The sequence below is a fragment of the Lissotriton vulgaris genome, chromosome 8 (assembly GCF_964263255.1).
Source record: "Lissotriton vulgaris chromosome 8, aLisVul1.2, whole genome shotgun sequence".
Lineage (NCBI taxonomy): Eukaryota > Metazoa > Chordata > Amphibia > Caudata > Salamandridae > Lissotriton > Lissotriton vulgaris.
The window spans coordinates 948,149,656-948,171,163 of NC_141696.1; the positions used below are offsets into that span (position 1 = coordinate 948,149,656).

At 39.1% G+C, this 21,508-nt stretch overlaps 2 long non-coding RNA genes across 4 annotated transcripts; both read right to left on the minus strand.

The window, feature by feature from the left end:
• Positions 1 to 11,959: 11,959 nt before the first annotated feature.
• On the minus strand, positions 11,960 to 14,188 carry LOC147698175 (uncharacterized). Of its 2 annotated transcripts, XR_015299183.1 has the most exons (5): positions 13,700 to 14,188; positions 13,508 to 13,565; positions 13,270 to 13,401; positions 13,048 to 13,138; positions 11,960 to 12,944 (listed from the first exon to the last, which is right to left on the minus strand). It is a non-coding gene; the product is annotated as an uncharacterized LOC147698175 (long non-coding RNA). The 2 variants fall into 2 exon arrangements; XR_015299182.1 differs by having other exon boundaries at positions 11,960 to 13,138.
• Positions 14,189 to 18,231: 4,043 nt separating this feature from the next.
• On the minus strand, positions 18,232 to 19,602 carry LOC147698176 (uncharacterized). Of its 2 annotated transcripts, none has more exons than XR_015299184.1 (3): positions 19,546 to 19,602; positions 19,308 to 19,439; positions 18,232 to 19,176 (listed from the first exon to the last, which is right to left on the minus strand). It is a non-coding gene; the product is annotated as an uncharacterized LOC147698176 (long non-coding RNA). The 2 variants fall into 2 exon arrangements; XR_015299185.1 differs by having other exon boundaries at positions 18,232 to 18,392; positions 18,880 to 19,439.
• Between the last annotated feature and the right edge of the window lie 1,906 nt (positions 19,603 to 21,508).

The following is a 21,508-nucleotide window of genomic DNA, read 5'->3' on the forward strand; positions in this document are numbered from 1 at the left end:
TCAATTTGGCCAGCACACAAATCGCTATCCTCTTCATCACTTACTTCCTCTTCTGCAACATATACATTTATATAGTACTTATTATTTTTCTTCAAATACAATGTTGCCTCTTTGACGTTCCTAACATCCACTAAATCTTGCCATATTTTCTTATTCTTTGTCGGAACTCCATTAACCAAGATAACCAGAGGTTCCTCTTCCACTTTTTCTACTCCAATTGTGTTAATGTTTTTGTTCAAATCTAGAGGCAAATAAACAACTCTTCCCTTTAATCCTCTCTGTAAATCTGATGGAGGCAACTTCCCTGTCTTTGGCTCCATTCTTACAATAGCCTGAAAGGGATGGATACTTTGAATCAAAATAGATTCATAAGTATTTAAATCCTTCAATTCAGAAGGAACCTCAACCAATTCCAGATTATTATGAACCGCCCTAGCAGGCATCTGGTTTTGGTTTAATTTGTTACAACAATAAGTACATACACGTTGATCCGATCCCAAATCAAAATAATTTTCTACCATCAAGTATGTGGCAAAATCCTTCAATTCGCTATTATTTTCCCTTTCACTTTTTGCATATAAATCCACTAACTTAGTCTGATTCTTATAATAAGTGCGTCGACAACACACACAAGTGAAATTAGGCCTCTCACTTGATTTCATCTGAAACGTGGCAATTTCCTTCTAAAATTTATCTGTACTAGAAACCTGTACATTATCTTCAACATTACCCTCTACTTCTGGGTCAATTTGAACATTCTCATCTTTACTACCAAAGTAACAAAACTCAATTTCTTCACAAATATTCTTGACATCTATTTCAGAACCATGCAAAAGAGCAGCACATAATTGTTTAAGCATAATTGCTGGACTCTTAGCATAATACAACATTCTCACTAATTTTCTCACTTTATTATGATGCACTGCTAGCATCCTGAAATGATGAAAAACACTCTGGCATACTCTCCTGGAAAGACAAGCCAGTGAATGACCACGCAAACCTGTCATTTGTCTCACTCTGCAAGGATCTAAATCTTGCAACAACTTCATTTTCTGCTTCAAACTTTTCTTATTAAATGTCCGTATAAAATCACAAAGCAAATTGATGGAAACCTGTCGCACACTGCAAATAGAACTACACTTCCAAATGTACACAGGACCCTTAGGACGTCTTCCTAAAACCTCATTACCTAACACCTCGTCTGTCTCTGTTGTCACAAGTTTTTCTTTTTCAACTGGACAACCATCCTTCACTTCATAAGCTCGACCACTGGTGTCAACTGCAAACACCAAACCATTATCCTGAAAATAACTCTCCTCATTAAAAAATGCCTCACAACTTGAACTATGCATCCATTCTCCGGAAAAAATTTCACAAAAGTTACTACGATGTACTACTCTCTTCCATCTACTATTTGATTTGAAATCAGAAATTACCTTGTTTAGTTTCCTAATTCTATTGATTACCAAAATAAACAACTTACGCTTAATTTCAAAAGCATGATCAATAATTTTCTCTACATTTTTCTTCTTCTTATAAAATGCCACTTTCTGTTGGCCTTTCTTAATATTTTTTAATAAATTAACTATTATCCTGTTGCGGAACATTCGTGTTCGAATGTCCCTAAACTGTTGTTTCCTTCTACTATCATGCACAGAGTTATCTCTTGCTCTACCAGTAACATTTTTGATTGGTCTTTCCTTTCCATTTAAATTGCTTTTCTTTTTCTGGACTGAAACATTTTTTGGAGAAATACTTTTTTTACTACAAATATTTCTTAAGAATGATTTTGTGCTCTTACCCGGAGCTTTCTTGGTGATTTCACAAGTATTTTGGGGAGAGGACTGCTGCAATAATAGATGATCTTGCTGTCTTTGATGTTTTCTAGCCTAATTCGATTCTTAGTTGGCATTTTTCAAATTTTGTAATGATCTGCAGTTGAATCTGTGGAAAAATATAATAAAAAATGTTATTAACCACTATTACCAAACAGTAAATGAATAACAGTCATCAAAAACTTAACACCCTACTTATTATTTAACATAGCAAATCTTTTGCACCAGCACTGCGTCACAAAAATGACACACAGTGGTACAAAACAGGCATACAACAATCATAAATCTCTCCCTAACATTTTAAATGATTGATTCAGGTTGACGATAAGGTGTGGCCTATCTAGAGGTTTGTTTGGGCCCAGATCTTTGGACTGGGGTGAATGTGTGTCATTGATCCACATTCGGTCCATCACCTGTTTTGTTTGTTTGAGGTGAGGCCAACACATGGTTGCAGATGAGATTTTCACTTGTTGAAGAAAACAAAGGAGATAATACATGTGAAGGCCTAGCAATGAAGTTAATCATGTCCACTTCACTCTTGAACAAAGGGCAGACCTCTTTTGAATCTATGGTCACACCTAAACTTCATCTGCACAATGTCATTCATAAACTTAGGAAACACTAGTGATGTAATTGAAAAATGTGAAGTTTCTTTTCCTCATTACAGAATTACATCACCTGTGTTTCCTCATTGACTTAAAATGTCCTTAATGCACATGAAAGCGTTTTTTAGATTGCCCTTGCACCATTTTTGGGTCATTTTGAACATGGCTATGTTACTCCCATAATCAAAATCTAAATTTGCCATGCACAGGTGGGAGCGTATTTACAAGAAACTTGCCCCATGAAGAACGCTTTCCATTTAAAAAGGGAAAAATAACATCATAGACACTCAAATGCCTTATAAATATGGCCCAAACAACCTATGAAGCTCTAGCAGTACATATCCAGAAATGTAATTGATTTCAAAAATCGTTTTTAAACACAACATATAAATCAATTGTATACCTACATTCAGTTGGAAATGACTGTAAATGTCCTTGAGACACATGAAAGCGTTTTTTTGAATGCCCTGGCACCATTTTTGGGACATTTTTAACATGACTATGTAACTCCCATAATCAAAATCTAAATTTGCCAAGCCCAGGTGGGAGCGTATTTACAAGAAACTTGCCCCATGAAGAACGCTTTCCATTTAAAAAGGGAAAAATAACATCATAGACACTCAAATGCTTTATAAATATGACCCAAACAACCTATGAAGCACTAGCAGTACATATCCAGAAATGTAATTGATTTCAAAAAATCGTTGTTAAACACAGCAAATAAATCAATTGCATACCTACATTCAAGAGGAAATGACTAAAAATGTCCTTGAAACACATGAAAGCGTTTTTTTGAATGCCCTTGCACCACATTTTTGGGACATTATTAACATGGCTATGTAACTCCCATAATCAAAATCTAAATTTGCCAACCACAGGTGGGAGCGTATTTACAAGAAACTTGCCCCATGAGGAACGCTTTCCATTTAAAAAGGGAAAAATAACATCATAGACACTCAAATGCCTTATAAATATGACCCAAAACAACCTATGAAGCTCTAGCAGTACATATCCAGAAATGTAATTGATTTCAAAAAATCGTTTTTAAACACAGCATATACATCAATTGTATACCTACATTCAAGAGGAAATGACTGAAAATGTCCTTGAGACACATGAAAGCGTTTTTTTGAATGCCCTTGCACCATTTTTGGGACATTATTAACATGGCTATGTAACTCCCATAATCAAAATCTAAATTTGCCAAGCACAGGTGGGAGCGTATTTACAAGAAACTTGCCCCATGAAGAACGCTTTCCATTTAAAAAGGGAAAAATAACATCATATACACTCAAATGCCTTATAAATATGACCCAAACAACCTATGAAGCTCTAGCAGTACATATCCAGAAATGTAATTGTTTTCAAAAATCGTTTTTAAAAACAACATATCTGTTTCAGCTTACATGAGAGACCATGAAATGGGCTCCATGTACAACAATAACTTGTGTTACTGCATGCCAGAATGCTACACCGAATATGCTATTACAATTTCTCCAAAAAAACTAAATTTATTTGTATATCACTTGAGACAAAGCCACATTTTAAAAACACAGCTTTCTTCATCATTTTCTCCTTAAATCATACTATTCTCTATCTAAATTAAATAAATCTTTTCTCACCTTAGCAAATACTTTTTGAGTTTCAAAACAGTCTCAGAAATACTCCAAATTGTCTTCAGCAGAACAAAGAGGATGCACTCCAGAGGCTGCAGCTATTGAAAGCACAGAAATACAGATATTCATTACACATATCTCTCATATTAGCCAATCATAACTCTTCCCTCACTTTTTTCAAATCAAAACCCTTCCCCCCTCTGCCCTCTCTGCCTTTTTTGCTTAGCAACCACCTCCTGAAAGACCTCTCATGTTTGCAAAATCACACAACAATGTTTCAATTGAACTCTGAACTCTCAGTGCACCTGCGTATCCAGTGCAATCTTTCATTAAATGTTTCTTCCTTGACCATTCAAATTACATCTTTCAAAGAACACATCCATGCACCCTAACTTTCTGTTTTCAGAAATGAAAATACACCAATCACTGCTAATGAATCATTAGGACTGGAAATCCACAGTTTTTTTTCTTTACAAACTCCTACTGTTTCAACTGCCCTTTCATTACCACACTTCATCTGACTGCAGCCCAACCTTCTCTCACCATGTTTAATGTCTGGATTGTTGGACATAGTTACATCTACAGGGCTCAAAGGTATGCTGAGAACAGAAATTTACCTAACCTCAATTTACAAGATGTGGAAATTAAGTGGTTGGGCCAAAGAGGATTAAAATGTCACCAATTGATACCATTGGTGAAAACCTTTATGCATTTGTCAAAACCTGACCTGTTAATAGTGCACTGTGGAGGTAATGATTTGGGCACTTTGACTGGGGTAGGTCTGGAAATGCTTTTAAAGGACACCTTTGAGCAATTAATGGCACTTTTTCCTCAAACTGCCTTGGTATATTCCAATATATGCCAAAGACAGAAATGGAGGTGGTCCAACCAATTTTGTCCACAAATTGAGAAAGCGAGGAAGCATGTAAACAAATCTGTTTCAGCTTACATGAGAGACCATGGAATGGGCTCCTTGTACAACAATAACTTGCGTTACTACATGCAAGATATCTACAGAGGAGATGGAGTTCACTTCTCAGATGAGGGCAACAGAATTTTCATTTTGAATTTAAGACTGTGCATTGGTACCTACTTATAAGTACCAAAATGTACCATAAACCCAAAAGCTCTTCTCAGAGCTACCCTACATCTGATCACTCACAATTATTATTTTTCTCTAACTTTTTTCTGTAATTTTCAACAAACTACGCTCAAAGAGCGCTACCCGGTACGCGAACTGGAAGCTAACCGCACAAAATTTAAAAAAAAAATGTTTTTTACCCGCACATATGGTCCTCCTCAGCCACCCTCAGAAAACCTAGGGGGTCAAAATACTTGTACCGTGCCCCCTTCTACCCATTCTGAACAGTATTTGCCTCCATTTTATATCTTAATTCGACCGAAACACAAAATGGTGGACTTCCGTTATGCTCCTAGTTCGCGGACCGGACCGCTTCCCGGGAAGCGGTCCAAAAAAAAAAGGTGGGAAAGTAATTCACAGAATAACGACTGGAGACACTCTCACCAAATATAGATTAGCTCATACTACATAACAATCCCTTTCATTTTCACAAATTTGATTGAAATTTCATTTAGCCATTAAGCCTGTAGACCTCTCTAAATACCGTGAGGTAAATTACTTCACAAAACACATCTGAAGTGTTGGAATTGAAAACCAATGAAAATGTTACTTTCATTTTCTACTTATATTACCTGACATTTGATTGGTTATATACCTGAATATATATAAAGGAAGAGAAGAAAACACAGCCATTTTGACTGCTACTTCTTGTTGTACATTACATTTGAATAGCTACTAAACACTTCAACTTGTTTGTGAAGGTAAGTTGTTATTTTGAAAACTGAAGTATATTGTGCACTATAACTTAATATGGTAGACTTTTTCTGATAGATATATACTATCCCTCTGTAGTAGTTATGGATTTAGATAGACTTCTCTGTTATAGTTATGAATGGAGTTAGGCTTGTCTTGGTTAAATCACATACACTTTTTTATAGTCCTATTTCTACTCTGATACTATACACTGCCAAAAGATAAATTCACTGTTAAAAACTGCCTATCTAAAATTAATCCCAACAGTGCCCTATCTCTACCAATATATATTTTTTTAATCCAAATTTCAGGCAAAATGGAAGGCGAGCAGCAAGTTCAATTTAAAATTGTACTGGAAGAGAGCAGCCAAGGAAACATGGATGAATTTATGGATCAAAGTAGAGACCAGGAACTACTACAATGTGTTGAAGCAGTGGATAACCTGCTTAAAAATGAGGACATGTTACACCCTCATAGAATACAAAATATATTCAATGACAATTTTGAAATTTCTGACAATGAAATGTTAGAAAGTTTAATGAATTATGAAACACAATCAAAATAAAAAAAATACTTTAAAAATAAAGAAAACAAAATAAAATCAACAAAAACAACAAACAATTAACATACAGTATTAGAAAAGTCTATCATTCTTTTATCCTTATAGTACGCTGCCCAGAACGCTTTCCGGTTCGCGTACTAGGCGCTCACCACCCAAAAAAAAATAAAAAATTTTTTTTAGCCCTGCTGGGACCTTTTAAAACCTCCACATAAAACCTAGGGGGTCAACGAGGATCTACTATGCCCCCTTATAGTAATTTCCCCCTTTGTTTTGGCCTCCTCTTGTCTCTCGATCCTACCGAGAGACAAGATAGCGGCCGCTCCGGACTGTTTAGAATGTTGACAGACACCGGAAAGCCAATCAGCTTCGCATCGCAAAGTTCCGTTACGCGAAAAGTACGCGAACCGGATCGCTGCCCGGAGCGCTGTTACAGATATATATCTTATTTTGAACGTTAATTTCTCAAAATCCACTGGAGCACATATATTGAGACCTAGCAAAGGCACATCGGGCTAACAGTCCCTAAAATTTTGGCAAGTTTCGTGCAAATCCATTTAGCCGTTCGGTCTAAAAGTGAGGCCAACCGCCCTATGGAAATTAACATGGGAAAAACGCGTTTTGGGACCCCCCTTTTTTCTCGGCCCCCCCTTGCCAAACACCCCCCAAATTTTCAGGGGCTGCTCAGAAACAAAATGTGCCATTTTCCTGAAAATTTCAGCCAATTCCGTCCACAAATGCCAAAGTTATTAGACATAGAATTTTCAGAAATCCCATAGGGAAAAAATACTAACTATATATACCTACTGGCGACTGCCAGTAGGTAATATATATATATGTATATATCTATTACCTACTGGCAGTAGGTATATATAGTTAGGACCTACTTTCCATAGGAAATCCACAACATTCTTTTGGGAATAACTTTGGCGCCGGTTAATGAACGGCCCGTTATGCTCCGCTCCTTCCCTGAAAGTTTCGGGGGATTCATCCAGTGGGGTCCGAGAAAAAAGGGGGGTCCCAAAACGTGTTTTTCCCTATGTTAATTTCCGTAGGACGATTAGTCACGGCTACAGCCCGAACCGCCGAACGGAATTGCACCAAACTTAGCAAAATAGTAGGGACTGGTACGCAGTAGAGCCTTTTCCATATTTGGTGTAAATTCCTCCAGTAGTTGTTGAGAAAATTGAATTTGAAAAAATATATATCTATATAAGCTTACTGTAAGCGTACTGTACTCTATACCTTCCCAAGTACGAGCTGCATGCTGATTGGCTGCCACCGTATGCGCACCGTACGCGTACCGTACACGTACCGTGCGCTTACGGTGCACGTACTGCACGATTTAAAAAAAAAAAATGGGGGTCCTGGGGGGTCCTTGTGGGACCCCCATAGCAGGCCTAGGTGGTCAGGGTACTTCTACCCTGCCCCCTTTTTGAGTTCTACACATTTGTGTTTCTGCTTTCTTGTGCCTTGGTTCTACCAAGGCACAAGATGGCTGCCAACACTTCCTGGTTTGGATTGTTGACAGACAGTGGCAGCCAATCAGTATGCCTTTCACAGGAAAGCAGCATGCTCATTGGCTGTCAACACTTCTAACCAGGAAGTGTTGGCATTCATCTTGTGCTAGGTAGACAGAGGCACAAGAAAGCAGAAAAACAAATGTGTAGAAATAAAAGGGGGCAGGGTAGAAGCACCCTGACCCCCTAGGCATGCTCAGGGAGTCCCACAAGGATCCCAAAGGCCAAAAATGTTTTTTTTAAAAACCCGGTATGTTTATTTAAAAATTACCCCCAAGGGGGACCAAATCGCCGGGGTATAGTGATAAAGAAGTGTGGGGGGTGCCCAATCCCCCCCACACTGTCCCCTGGCGCATACTGGAGGCACCTGGTGGGTTAGTTGCCCCCAGGGACCCTCAGTATGCAAGGGGAATTAGTTCCCCCTCTGCAAACATGCCCGGTGGCTGCGTTGCAGAGAGGTGTAAAAAAGGGTGTGGCCTCATTACACCTTTCTGCAATGCAGCCCACTGGCATATACTGGAGGTTCCTGGTGGGCTAGTTGCCCCCAGGGACCCCCAGTATGCAAGGGGAATTAGATCCTCCTCTGCAAACGGGCCAGGGGTTGGGCTGCAGAGTTTTCTAAAAAGGGGGCGTGCCCTCTGAACACCTGCCTGCAAAAATGTAGTAAATCAGTATAAAAAAATAACAATTAATACATTTAAAAATTGTCATTTAAAAAACCTTCAAAATTAAATGAAAAGAACATAGGTTTCAGGCCTGATATAGTTAGGAATTAGCATTTATAAAACCATTGAAATTCACCAAAAAAAACATAGGTTTCAGGCCTTATATAGTTAGGAATTAGCATTAAAAAACCTTTGAAATTCAGTGAAAAAAAACATAGGTTTCAGTCCTTATATAGTTAGGAATTAGCATTTAAAAACCTTGCAAATTCACTGAAAAAAAGATAGGTTTCAGGCCTTATATAGGCCATAGGAGTCATAGCGCCCTGTAATGACTGGTGAACCGTTTTTCTTAAAGTTTGTGGAATGCCAATAAGAACAGTTCGGGTCAGTAAAACCAACTTTGTGTCGGAGGCAGACCAGAAAGCAAATAACAGAAAAGTGCCCTTGTCCAAAAAAAATATATATATATTCACTGAAAAAAACATAGGTTTTAGGCCTTATATAGTTAGGAATTAGCATTTAAAAAACCTTGCAAATTCACTCAAATAACCATAGGTTTCAGGCCTTATATAGTTAGAAATTAGCATTTAAAAAACCTTTGAAATTCACTGGAAAAAACATAGGTTTCAGCCCTTATATAGTTAGGAATTAGCATTTAAAAAACCTTTGAAATTCACTCAAAAAACTATACGTTTTAGGGGTTTTATAGTTAGCTGGACATTTCACTCATACAAAACCATTGAAATTGCTCCTATACAGTTAGTTGTACTAACTATATTTCGCGCACCCGCAATCCACTACTGATGATGTCACATAATAGACCATTCACAACATGGTCAGTGACATCACTGATGACATCTTAAATGACATCACTGATGACATCACTGATGACATCATCCACGTGACAATCACATACACCTTTTCATACACTAGTAAAATCTTTCATCATTTTTTGTAAAATACAGAGTATCATATTTGAATCCATTGTCACAGCAATATAAGTATCTAAAACCCCACTCAGTGATTCATAGATGTATACACACATCTAATCACTTACTTGTAGATTTACTCATACATGCTGTTAATGAACAACAGAACACTATCAAAAATATTTATACACCTATATCGACATTACACACCAGCACACATCCTATTCACATATGCAGTCATCCTACTCACTTATGCAAACAATGGTTCATACTTACATATTTACTGAGCTACACACTTATACGAACACCACGTCATCTTTTCATTTAGATAGTAAGTCATACTTTGTGAATTATAAAATCACTATTACAAGTATACAGTTATCCATACAGTCACTCATACAATCATTGAGTCTTATGTATACTTATTTATTTACAACAACTGACACATACACTGCCTTTTATTTTTCTAGTTTGTTGGACATGTACCCATGAGAAATATATTTGCTCATCACCACACCCATAAAGAGATTCACCCACCCAAACAACTTTTAGAACATGTAGTTTTAACTTCATATATATACTGAATCAACTATTCTCACATCTTTGGACAGTCACACACCCCCCACCAAACCACACACACTTTCACTCTCCAATACAAATACTCAGTTAACTAGTTAATAACTAATATAGACTTTCACATAGCTAGTAACCAACTGTAGAACCAGTTTACACAACAACTGACACAGTGATACAGTAATTCACACAGTTTAGTCACTAAACAGTCAATTACACTGCTACTAAATCCTCCATCCAAATATTTATTTATATATATCAACTCATTCTTCAATGCAAATTGCTATATATATAATGCATATTTAAATAACAAAGCAAACCACATTCTCTGGATGATGTCATCAGTGATGTCATCATTGATGTCATTTGAGATGTCATCAGTGATGTCACTGACCATGTCATGAATGATGCAATATGTGACATCATCAGCAGTGGATTGCGGGTGCGCGAAATATAGTTAGTACAACTAACTATATAGGAGCAATTTCAATGGTTTTGTATGAGTGAAAAAACTATAACACCCCTAAAACTTTCACAGTTTCTGGAGCCTCAGACCCTGCAGGGTGGCCTCACCACATGGGCACTCGGCAGCCCACAAACACCACCATGGTAAACCAAACAACTGTGAGGCCCATTACCCGGGAAAAGCACTTTATTTCATGAGTTCTTAAAAGTGCTGGTTTCCTGTTGCCCAACGTTGTGGCTGATGCCTTTCTCACAGACAGGAACACAAGCGCCCAGGTGCGCTTGGGCGTGAATTTAAAAGGTCTGTCACGTCCCTGCATTCACTCTGTACTACTGTACCCATGATGCATTGTGAATGTTAAAAATGCTTTCACCTCGATGGTGATGTCACATTACACCCGCATCAGTTGTATTGTGGAATAATTATTTCAGCAGGCAGGTGAGTAAAATGCACAACACAAATGTCTTTTTTGAGATGGTTCACTCACGAAAAACAGCTACTTCCAGGCACGTCCGAAGCAGGAGACATCGAATCCCTTACGTGTGCCATTTCATGTTGCCATATTGCGATCCCTTGGTGGGTTGAAAGGCACATGTGGGCCAGGCTCCTCCATAAACACCAAAAGAGTTTCCCCGTTTCTGGAGCCTCAGACCCTGCAGGGTGGCCTCACCACATGGGCAGAGAGCAGCCCACAAACAGCACCATGGTAAACTAAACATTTGTGAGGACCATTACCCGGGAAAATAACTTTATTTCATGAGCCATTAAAAGTGCCTGTTTCCTCTTGCCCAACGTTTCGGCTGATGCCTTTCTCACTGACAGGAACATAAGCGCCCAGGTGCGTTTGGGCGTGATTTGAAAGGTCTGTCACGTGTCATATATATATATATATATCCTCAACAAACAAGTTTGCCCATGAAGGAGAGCCACACACAGGAGGTAAGTTTGCCGTTCTATTCCACGATGATGCAGCAAGGCAGGAAGGATATCTTTAAAATTAATAAACAGTTGCCTGATGCGTTTCATGCTTACTTGCATTTCTTCCGAGGCAAACTTTTGGCACACAGTGTGATGCGGCGGTGATATTTGTAATGCATATCACCTGTCATGTGGGCGGAGGCTCGCACTGAGCCTGCTGGTCATTGTAGTGCCAAACTTAAATAATAAAACTCCAGGGAGTACTGCCACGCTGTGTATGATTGTGCCTTAAATCCAATGTCTTAATCACTTTGCTGCACAAATAGTTGCTTGTGAAAACTAACTCCTTCCCCCAGCGCTGATCGTCGTTTGACTTCAGCAGGTCCAATTTGCAGCTTCAGGGCTCCCCCAAGGCCGGGACCAGGCGTTTTGTGTAAATATTTATCAAGGACCCCCTGAGTACATGGAAATGAAGTTCCTAGACCAGGGAAAAGCAAATAATTTGATATGTATCAATCTAGGCAACAGAACGTAATAAGTGGTCGAAATGAACTGAGCTAAAACATAGGTTGTTTGTAAAAAAGGGGTAGTTCAATTTTATTCATAAATTCTTTTTAAAAAACACATTAAAATAATAATACATATTCACAAATTGTATGCGACATAATAAATCAACAATACACAGCAACACTTTAAGAGAGAAGGACAAATAATCCAACAAATGAAGGTTATATAAAATGAACACAATTTTTAAGAGAGAAAGGTGTGGCTAAAATAATCTCTACGCGCGTTTCGGCGAACCAGCGCCTTCTTCTGGAGCAGCCACGATAGTATCTGAAATGGGAAAATTCCATAAAACAAAAAATATTATGTACAATAATGCATCAATTTATATTATGTTACACAGAGAAAATTAAAACAAACCAATGTTAGGCTAATAGTCTCAGACTTTCCATTCTATTGTGACCAAGCTTATTAATATTACAATAATACTTTGATGGATTTCTTTTCCTTGCCTTAATGATCATCAAGAAAAATAGAAAAATGGAGTGAATCCTTTTAACTCATATATTCTTATATGAGATAATGGCCAAAAAAGGGAGAAGGAGTGGATACCTTTATACTAAATAGATTATTCCCAAGTTTTGGTGGTGAGGAAGCAGGGTTCTTACATAGGATGGCAAATGCGAGGAATCAAATGATTGATATTAGTGATGGAAAATACGAAATATTCTAAATGGTGGCAATTCGCAGCGTGCTATCAACGCGGGACTTAAACAATGGTATACAATACATTCATATCATAGATAAGGTCACTTACTTAAAAAACACGGAGTATATTAATGCTATTTGATGTTCTCAATCTGGATTATCTGTATAATGACTTTCTTTTCTTTGGTTAGGTGACGAAGATATTCTAGACCCTAAAAAACATAGACATTTCATGAACATTGATTGTTGTTTTAGTGTAGTCTATGATTTTCTAACCAGCCCATATTTAATGAAAGGACCAAGCTAGTGTTTTACCTATTTTAGTTAAGGTTTGCAGATAGATATTCCATAGTCACACGATGTAATTTGTTTGTCTTGATTGTTGATTTTTGAATTTCTATATTTCCTAGAAGAAATTATGAGTTCTTTTAGTTTATTGAATCTTTTCTATTTTTGATATTTTATATTAACTAGACAGTTAGTGAGGATACATTAGTAGTTTTTTGAAAACATTTTCATTTTCGAGGATGAAGGTACCTTAAGTGAGGAGTGGGATTTCAGTTAGACCCGCCTGCCGGAGTTAAAATTTATGGCCACGATAATGAATATTTTTGTGGATCCCAAAAGATATAGTCCTCCTGATGTGGAGATAACAAATGGCGAGATTGCCTATAGAATGGATGGAAAGAATTCTGGCATCAATTTTTGGAGAACAGTCAATGCATGGCGACTTCATAGACTTACTGTCTCTTAAAGAAGAAGGACTGATAGTTACCTTTTTACTTGTGCTCAAGGAGCGATGGATTTCAAAGTGGTTTAAAATAACTCCCTGTCTGTAAAATGAACAAACAGGGGGGGGGAAGGAGAGAGAGAATTCTGTTACCCACTGTTTACTTTGGAGATTATCAGTTAACTAAACAAGTGATCAGAGTAAAATTACCGCATAGGGATTTTAGCGAACACTTACCCAATAGATATCAACAGGGCTCAGAGATTCCGGCGGCGGGACACGGGGGTTCTATGCTCCTTCCACGAAAGACGGCATTTCAAAGTGCCTTTACTTCCTGTATATATACCCTATTTGATTGGATGATTGAGTACACCTGACCTGGTGTTGACATAAAAAAAGGACCAAAAATTAAGAAGAAATGAAAAGAGGACCAGATTCTCTAGAGCAGGAATCAACAATGGCTCCCACGTAAAATGTCACTGGTGTGAACATGAAAGAAGGACCAAAAAATAGGAAGAAGTAAAAAAAGGACCAGATTCTCTAGAGCAGGAATCAACAATGGCTCCCACGTAAAATGTCACTGGTGTGAACATGAAAGAAGGACCAAAAAATAGGAAGAAGTAAAAAAAGGACCAGATTCTCTAGAGAAAGAATCAGCAATGGCTCCCACGTAAAATATCACTGGATATACATCGGTGCTGATGTATAGCACAAGGATTAACCAGCTTAACCGAGTGGAAAGCAATTGGGGAGTGGAGCTATATTTTAACTTGGGACTAGAGTCAGATTTAGCTGATGTCAAATCCAAGCAAAAAGATTCTGAATATATAGCGCTTCAAGATTAGGTGCACAAAAATGACTCATTATAGATTTGGTGCTGGTTTTTTCAATATTTTTAGAATAAAAAAAGATTTCTATAGGAAAGTTATTTTTCCTGAAATTCGTAAAAACTGTACTTCCATTAAACAAAAAATAATGCGTGTGAATTTAACGAGCCTCCATGCCTTTTGTTATTTTAGCAAAGTCGAGCATTAATATTCCTTCGATCTAGTTGTTGCTTAGTTACACCTGTACGACGAAGTGAGGTGCAGGGAAAGATTCCCCTAATCAGGAGCTTAAACTTTAGATAAAAAGGGAGCAGGGTGAACTACATCTTGGGAGAACACTGGGATTGACTTTTCTTATTGCTGAATGCCTATTATTAGGTAATTTAAATTTAATCATAAAGAGTGAGAAGCTGTTTTTGCTGCGGTAGGGAGAGTCAAAAGATGCTCTAGCAAATAGCGTGCTCCCATGGCAATTCGCTATTCATTCCTTCTCGAAAGGTGTTGAAGACAAATATCCAGAACACCTCTCTCTTTTTTCTGATGGCACAACCCCCATTGGAGTCTGCAGTATGAATTTTTTCTAGGACTCTCCATTTAAGGTCCTCTGCCTGATGTCCCTTTTCTAGGAAATGCTTCACCATAGGGGCAGCGAGTTTGTGGGTTCTTATCGCTGAACGATGTTCATTTAACCGTGTTTGTATAGTTCGAGATGTTTCTCCTATATACCCGAGGAGACACGGGCACTGTATAAAGTAGATCAGATTTGAAGATTTACAGTTCCACATTTCTTTTGCCACTGTTGTGTGGCCATTGTGTGTGAATTCTTTTCCTCTTATGATACTAGCACAAGAGGAACATGAGGAGCAGGGGAAAGTTCCTTTTATCGGATTGCCTGATACAATCGACCTCTGTGTTAAAAGATTTTTGTCCGATGTAGGTTGGAAACGTGAACGAACAATATGTTCTTTGATGTTTTTATTCCTTTTGTAGGCAAATAGTGGTTTAGCTAGTTTCAGTTCTGGAGTACAATTGCTATTTAAAATGTGCCAGTTTGAATTTATGACTTGTTTAATTTTTGTGTCAAGGGTGGAATGTTTAGTTACACAGACCACCTGGTTGGTGGTTTTAGCTGGCTTTTGTTGGAGCAAATAATTGCGATCATAATAGCGGGCACGCTTATAAGCGTGTCTCACTAGCCGGTGTGGGTAGCCTCTCTCGATGAATTTACTTCTCATCGCAATCGCCTGTTTATCAAAGTCTGCCAGGCTGGTGCAGTTGCGCCTAACCTGTAGAAACTGAGAGAATGGAATTGAATCTTTTTGTGATCTAGGGTGGAAACTACTGTAGTGCAGCAAGGTATTTCTTGCTGTGGGTTTCGTATGTAGATCCATTTTTAAAAAACCATCATCATTTATAATTTCAATGTCTAAAAATTCAACCTTCTCATCACTGATATGCGACGTGAAGTGGAGATTAGGGTCTGCTTCGTTTATCCAATAGACAAACTCGTCTAGTGCCTCCCTCCCATTGGTCCAGACAAAAAAAATGTCATCTATGTATCTGGACCAATGGGAGACAGACTCGAAAAAGGGCGCCAATTCATTATAGATGTTTTTTGCTTCGAAGGCCGCCATATATATATTCGCAATCGAGGGCGCTACTGAAGCCCCCATACTTACACCCTTTATCTGGCGATAAGTATTCAAGCCAAATTCAAAAAAGTTGTCAGTTAAGACAATTTTTAGACATGCCAATAAAAATGATTTAGGGCAAGGTATGTTGTATGAGTCAATGAACCAAGATGTAGCTGTCATTGCTCCAAGGATGGGAATATTGCTATACAGAGACTCTACGTCCAATGTAACTAGAAGGTCTCTTCCAGAGGTAAAGGTTAAGCCTTCTGTCTTTTGAATCATGTCACCTGTGTCACGCACATATGACCTGATCTTAGATATAAATGGACGTAGGTGGTTATCTATATATTTGGAAAGGGGCTCAGTAGCTGTACCAATGGTTGACACTATGGGTCGATAAGGTGGATCTAAAGGGTTTTTGTGAATCTTAGGCAGCCCGTATATACAGGCTGTTTTTCCCAGATTGTGATTTAAGAATTCAAATTCTTTGAGATTGATGTGACCATCTTCTAAAGCTGTTTTGGTTAAAGATCTTATTTTTTTAGATAGATTCAGTGAAGAGTATGCTTGAGTAAGGATGTAAAAGGTCTTGTCGCTTAGCATTTTTAACATGTTTAGTTCGTATTGGGAAGTGTCAATAAGGACAATCCCACCTCCCTTGTCGCAACTCTTAATGGTAAGATCTTTGTTGGTGGAAATAGTTGATAGAGCTAGATGTTCTTCTTTGTCTATATTATAGATTGGTTTTGGAATGTATCTCAAGGCCTGGTCCAATTTCTTTAAAACGACCAGCTCAAAAGTGGCCACTTCTGGTCCTAGTTGTTCCAAAGAGGGACTAAAGGTCGAGGGAAGACATAAAGATTTGGCATTGGTTGTTTCTATATCAGTATCATCATTAGTTGAGAAAAATCTTTTCAAACGTATTTTCCGAAAAAAAGAAATTATATCGCAATATAGTTCAAAAAGGTTTGGAGTTGAATGGGGCACAAAAGAAAGACCTTTAGATAGCAGAGCAATACTGGAAGAATCTAAATCAGTTTTAGAAAGATTAAAGATGGGAATTATATTCCCTGCTTCCAATACTGCCTGCTTCTTGTCTCTCGAATAAATTGTGGTTCCTCCTGTTGTTGTTGCTGATGGTGTTGGGGTTTGTAGTTCCCTCTCGGTTGTCCCTGAAAGTGGACTCTGGGACGTCCTCGTCCCATCCCTCGGTTCCCTAAAAAAGGCTGTCTGCGGGCCCCTCTACCTGAATTGTAGTTGTAATTGGGTTCTGGTTCATAATACCCTTCAGTCTCATTCTCTGAGTCTGAACTTTGGGAAAAGGTGTTTACCCGTTGTTGTACTTCACTGTTGTCTGTAGTGAAATGGTTTTGTTTATAAAAATCTACTGTTAAATAGGGGTAGGTATTTTCAATTGTAGCATATCGTTTGTCTTTAAGTAATTTATCGTTCTTTCTTTTATCTAAGTAGCTGGAAAACGATTCTACTTCCTTATTGCACTCAGCAATTTTTTTCATTGCATCGTCTATATTGCCCATTTTTTTGATTTTATCCTCAAGCTCATCGATATCTGATCTTACTTCCGCAGCTAATTCTTTCGCGGTTTCGACTATTAGCATCATCAGGTCCCTCGAACACCTGCTAGCAATTCTGCTCCATTTGTCAAGAAATGCCTTGTGGTGTACAAAGAGACCGGGAATGTTTTTAACACGGAGACCTAATGGAATAATGCCCAGGCGGAGATAGGCCAACATAAATTCGCCGTGGGCTTCAATACGTGTTAGTTTTTTCTTAAGGTCCAGTAATTTTTTAGTGTCATCATTATGACGCAGGGGTTCGCTTGAAGGGTGACTAAAAGAACTTGAAATACCGACTAGTGTCTCAAATTCCTCGTCGGTAAATCCAAAGGTTTTTTGAAGAGCCATATGCTCTGAATGTTTATATGGATCTATATATAAATTATCTGGTATATATGATGGCTCTTAAAGCAAGGAAAGGAATAACAATGTATCCAGTGAATAAAACAACAATAAAGTGGCCCTGCAGAGACAGGCTGTGGGAAAATTGTGTAAATATTTATCAAGGACCCCCTGAGTACATGGAAATGAAGTTCCTAGACCAGGGAAAAGCAAATAATTTGATATGTATCAATCTAGGCAACAGAACGTAATAAGTGGTCGAAATGAACTGAGCTAAAACATAGGTTGTTTGTAAAAAAGGGGTAGTTCAATTTTATTCATAAATTCTTTTTAAAAAACACATTAAAATAATAATACATATTCGCAAATTGTATGCGACATAATAAATCAACAATACACAGCAACACTTTAAGAGAGAAGGACAAATAATCCAACAAATGAAGGTTATATAAAATGAACACAATTTTTAAGAGAGAAAGGTGTGGCTAAAATAATCTCTACGCGCGTTTCGGCGAACCAGCGCCTTCTTCTGGAGCAGCCACGATAGTATCTGAAATGGGAAAATTCCATAAAACAAAAAATATTATGTACAATAATGCATCAATTTATATTATGTTACACAGAGAAAATTAAAACAAACCAATGTTAGGCTAATAGTCTCAGACTTTCCATTCTATTGTGACCAAGCTTATTAATATTACAATAATACTTTGATGGATTTCTTTTCCTTGCCTTAATGATCATCAAGAAAAATAGAAAAATGGAGTGAATCCTTTTAACTCATATATTCTTATATGAGATAATGGCCAAAAAAGGGAGAAGGAGTGGATACCTTTATACTAAATAGATTATTCCCAAGTTTTGGTGGTGAGGAAGCAGGGTTCTTACATAGGATGGCAAATGCGAGGAATCAAATGATTGATATTAGTGATGGAAAATACGAAATATTCTAAATGGTGGCAATTCGCAGCGTGCTATCAACGCGGGACTTAAACAATGGTATACAATACATTCATATCATAGATAAGGTCACTTACTTAAAAAACACGGAGTATATTAATGCTATTTGATGTTCTCAATCTGGATTATCTGTATAATGACTTTCTTTTCTTTGGTTAGGTGACGAAGATATTCTAGACCCTAAAAAACATAGACATTTCATGAACATTGATTGTTGTTTTAGTGTAGTCTATGATTTTCTAACCAGCCCATATTTAATGAAAGGACCAAGCTAGTGTTTTACCTATTTTAGTTAAGGTTTGCAGATAGATATTCCATAGTCACACGATGTAATTTGTTTGTCTTGATTGTTGATTTTTGAATTTCTATATTTCCTAGAAGAAATTATGAGTTCTTTTAGTTTATTGAATCTTTTCTATTTTTGATATTTTATATTAACTAGACAGTTAGTGAGGATACATTAGTAGTTTTTTGAAAACATTTTCATTTTCGAGGATGAAGGTACCTTAAGTGAGGAGTGGGATTTCAGTTAGACCCGCCTGCCGGAGTTAAAATTTATGGCCACGATAATGAATATTTTTGTGGATCCCAAAAGATATAGTCCTCCTGATGTGGAGATAACAAATGGCGAGATTGCCTATAGAATGGATGGAAAGAATTCTGGCATCAATTTTTGGAGAACAGTCAATGCATGGCGACTTCATAGACTTACTGTCTCTTAAAGAAGAAGGACTGATAGTTACCTTTTTACTTGTGCTCAAGGAGCGATGGATTTCAAAGTGGTTTAAAATAACTCCCTGTCTGTAAAATGAACAAACAGGGGGGGGAAAGGAGAGAGAGAAAGCTTCAGGGCTCCCCCATGGACGGGACCAGGCGTTTAACATCCTCAACAAACAAGTTTGCCCATGAAGGAGAGCCACACACAGGAGGTAAGTTTGCCGTTTTATTCCACGATGATGCAGCAAGGCAGGAAGGATATCTTTAAAATTAATAAACAGTTGCCTGACGCGTTTCATGCGTACTTGCATTTCTTCAGAGGCAATCTTTTGGCACACAGCGTGATGCGGCGGTGATATTTGTAATGAGTATCACCTGTCATATGGGCGGAGGCTCGCACTGAGCCTGCTGGTCATTGTAGTGCCAAAATTAAATAATAAAACTCCAGTGAGTACTGCCACGCTGTGTATGATTGTGCTTAAATCCAATGTCTTACTCACTTTGCTGCACAAATAGTTGCTCGTGAAAACGAACTCCTGCTCCCAGCGCTGATCGTCGTTTGACTCCAGCAGGTCCACTTTGCAGCTTCAGGGCAACCTCACGGCCGGGACCAGCCGTTTAACCCCTTGGCTGCGCGGCCGATTCCCCCGCTGTGCTGGGTGGAGGGGAGGCGCACACAGCGCCCCGGTGCTCATGACGAGAGATCATCATGAGCCACATTTCTCGTGTGCTCATGATGAGCTAAGCTCATCATGACCACGCCCGATCCTTAGAACGCCCAGCACAGCTGGGGAATTAGCCCCGCACCTGAGCGTTCTAACGGTCATGACGAGCTCAGCTCGTCATGAGCACAAGAGAACCGTGGCCCATGACGAGCTGAGCTCGTCATGAGCGTGGGAGGGGTTAACATCCTCAACAAACAAGTTTGCCCATGAAGGAGAGCCACACACAGGAGGTACGTTTGCCGTTTTATTCCACGATGATGCAGCAAGGCAGGAAGGATATCTTTAAAATTAATAAATAGTTGCCTGACACGTTTCATGCTTACTTGCATTTCTTCAGAGGCAATCTTTTGGCACACAGCGTGAAGCGGCAGTGATATTTGTAATGCGTATCACCTGTCATGTGGGTGGAGGCTCGCACTGAGCCTGCTGGTCATTGTAGTGCCAACATTAAATAATAAAACTCCAGTGAGTACTGCCATGCTGTGTACGATTGTGCCTTAAATCCAATGTCTTACTCACTTTGCTGCACAAATAGTTGCTCGTGAAAACAAACTCCTGCCTCCAGCGCTGATTGTCGTTTGACTCCAGCAGGTTGACCTTTGTGCGCTCACCTGGACCCATTGCTGTTGCTGCCTGGGAGGACCCTTTTGCTGCCGACTAGTCCCACGCTTCAAGCGCACCTACGCCTGTTTGTCCCCCCCGCCGCCGCTAATCACCATCTATGCGGCCCCAGTGCGGGGGGACTCCATCACCCAGGACACCTAGCGGGAGTGGTCAGCCCAACTGCCGAATTTCTGCACCCGGAGGCACTTAAAAATCCAGCGTTGCCTCTGGGGAGCGGTAGCCTCTGTTGACCTTTGTGCTCTCACCTGGACCCATTGCTGATTGCTGTTGCTGCCCGGGAGGACCCTTTTGCCGCCGACTAGTCCCGCGCTTCAAGTACACCTATGCCTGTTTGTCCCCACCGCCCCCGCTAATCACCATCTCTGCGGCCGCAGTGCGGGGGGACTACATCACCCAGAACACCTAGCGGGACTGTCCAACCCAATCGCTGCATTTCCGCGCCCGGAGGTGCTTAAAAATCCAGCGTTGCCTCTGGGGAGCGGGAGCCTCTGTTGACTTTTGTGCGCTCACCTGGACCCATTGCTGTTGCTACCCGGGAGGACCCTTTTGCCGCCGACTAGTCCCGCGCTTCAGGCGCACCTACACCTGCGTGTCCCCCGCTGCCGCTAATCATCATCTCTGCGGCTGCAGTGCGGGGGGA